The 2,500-nt window shown below is 31.4% G+C and overlaps 2 non-coding genes across 2 annotated transcripts in view; both read right to left on the bottom strand.

Annotated features, from left to right (window-relative positions):
• Positions 1-1,762, bottom strand: part of LOC123303952 — a 4,577-nt gene extending 2,815 nt beyond the window's left edge. The window contains exon 1 of the ribosomal RNA XR_006536017.1: positions 1-1,762. This exon is cut by the window's left edge and continues 2,815 nt beyond it. This is a non-coding gene — a ribosomal RNA (large subunit ribosomal RNA).
• A 635-nt stretch (positions 1,763-2,397) lies between these two features.
• LOC123303950 overlaps positions 2,398-2,500 on the bottom strand; it is a 155-nt gene continuing 52 nt past the window's right edge. The window contains exon 1 of the ribosomal RNA XR_006536015.1: positions 2,398-2,500. This exon is cut by the window's right edge and continues 52 nt beyond it. This is a non-coding gene — a ribosomal RNA (5.8S ribosomal RNA).

Genomic DNA, 2,500 nt, shown 5'->3' with positions numbered 1-2,500 from the left:
TTTTCAGGGCTAGTTGCTTCGGCAGGTGAGTTGTTACACACTCCTTAGCGGATTCCGACTTCCATGGCCACCGTCCTGCTGTCTTAAGCAACCAACGCCTTTCATGGTATCCCATAAGCGTCAATTTTGGCGCTTTAACTCTACGTTTGGTTCATCCCACAGCGCCAGTTCTGCTTACCAAAAGTGGCCCACTTGGCACTCTGATCCATATATAAAAAATATATTCTCATAGCTTCACATTATAAATAATGTTTTTAAGCAAGCTAGAGATCTCACCCATTTAAAGTTTGAGAATAGGTTGAGGTCGTTTCGGCCCCAAGGCCTCTAATCATTCGCTTTACCGGATGAGACTCTTATATAATGAACGCCAGCTATCCTGAGGGAAACTTCGGAGGGAACCAGCTACTAGATGGTTCGATTAGTCTTTCGCCCCTATACCCAGTTCCGACGATCGATTTGCACGTCAGAATCGCTACGGACCTCCATCAGGGTTTCCCCTGACTTCATCCTGACCAGGCATAGTTCACCATCTTTCGGGTCCCAGCGTGTACGCTCTAGGTGCGCCTCTATTATAATATAATCCGAAAACTAAATTATAATAATATAAGACGCCCTAGGAGTGCGATATTTAATACATAATATAAATATATCCTCCTTTTATCATTTATAAAAAAATATAAATAATATTTACTTTCATTGTGCCTTTGGGTTTCATAAAATTTATAAATATTTCGATGAAAAAATATTTTATTCCCAATGACTTGCGTACATGCTAGACTCCTTGGTCCGTGTTTCAAGACGGGTCCTGAAAGTACCCAAAGCTATATCGTCGCTGACAGATAAATTTTTAATAAAAAAAAATGAGCCAGTTCATTATCATACACCTACTGACAGTTAAATAGTATCATATAACGGCATAAAATCCGTATATATAATATGTTTTAATAAAAAAACCTATTTATACTCGTGGTGGATCTGAACGCGTTAATAACGCGACTCAATATCAATTTATAATTAATACCATCAAACAATTAATCAAGAAACATAGGCGTTTAACATACACAAAATATTATCAAAAAATAATATTGTACATTAATCAACGCACCAATGCCTATAGATTAATATTTAATGGGTCGCAACGTCCTACAAGATGAGAAGTGCATACCTCGTTATCATACAATTAACAATATACAGCAGTGCATATATTTTTACTAAAAATAAATTCCTAATAAAAATTTTTGTCACATGCTAGTACAAATTGGTTGATTAACGATAAAAAGTAAATGAATCTCATCTTTCGACCTTTCGGGTTTCTCAGGTTTACCCCTGAACGGTTTTACGTACTCTTTAACTCTCTCTTCAAAGTTCTTTTCAACTTTCCCTCACGGTACTTGTTCGCTATCGGTCTCGTGGTAATATTTAGCCTTAGATGGAGTTTACCACCCACTTAGAGCTGCACTCTCAAGCAACCCGACTCTAAGGAAAGATTCACCTATCATCAATAATAATCACTACGGGCCTGGCACCCTCTATGGGTATATGGCCCCATTCAAGATGGACTTGGATGTATTATATAACAATAGGTTTATATTGAATCTTCCTAAACACTACATTCCCCAAGTGTCTGTTTATCAGCCACGGGGTTCAGTGCTGGGCTTATCCCTGTTCGCTCGCCGCTACTAAGGGAATCCTAGTTAGTTTCTTTTCCTCCGCTTAATAATATGCTTAAATTCAGCGGGTAATCTCACCTACTCTGAGGTCGTAAAAGTTTTTAGAAGTATTAAAACAAAAATTTTTTTTATATATTATGTTTTTGTTATATTTTATAAGTAAACAATTTTCTTAATTATTCATACTCAAATTTTTTTAATATTATTATATAATATTATTTTTATATTTATCTAAAGAGAAGAAAATAAAAAATAAATAATTATATATATTAATTTTTTTCGAGTATATTGAAAATTTTATTACAAATAAAATATTCCATAACAAAATATTAATATATAATATTTTTGTTTATTCTTCTTTATTTAATATTTTAAAAATATATTATTAATATCATTTATTATTAATATTATTATTAACATAAAGTTTTATAATATTATATATAAATGATAAAAAATAATATTGATATATTAATTTAAAAATGTCGACAAATAATAAAAAATATATAAATTTTAAATGCTATTAAAAACATTTTATATTTATTTTTTTCTTATATTTGGCGTAAAACATTCATATATAAATAATTTTACATTTCTTTTATAAAAATTTTATTTATCAATTTAATTAAATATGAAAAAATAAATTTTCTTTTTTAATTATTGATAAATTTCTTTTTCATAAAAAAAATTTTATGTAAAATAATCTTTTATTATATTAATATAATGTATACGACCCTCAGCCAGATGTGGTCCGGGAACAGTATCCAAGGACCGCAATGTGCGTTCGAAATGTCAATGTTCATGTGTCCTGCAGTTCACAAGTTGACGCGCAA

This window comes from Chrysoperla carnea, assembly GCF_905475395.1.
Source record: "Chrysoperla carnea chromosome X unlocalized genomic scaffold, inChrCarn1.1 SUPER_X_unloc_165, whole genome shotgun sequence".
NCBI classification, from domain to species: Eukaryota; Metazoa; Arthropoda; class Insecta; order Neuroptera; family Chrysopidae; genus Chrysoperla; species Chrysoperla carnea.
The sequence above is the reverse complement of the archived record's forward strand: the minus strand, read 5'-3'. Positions and strand labels throughout refer to the sequence as shown.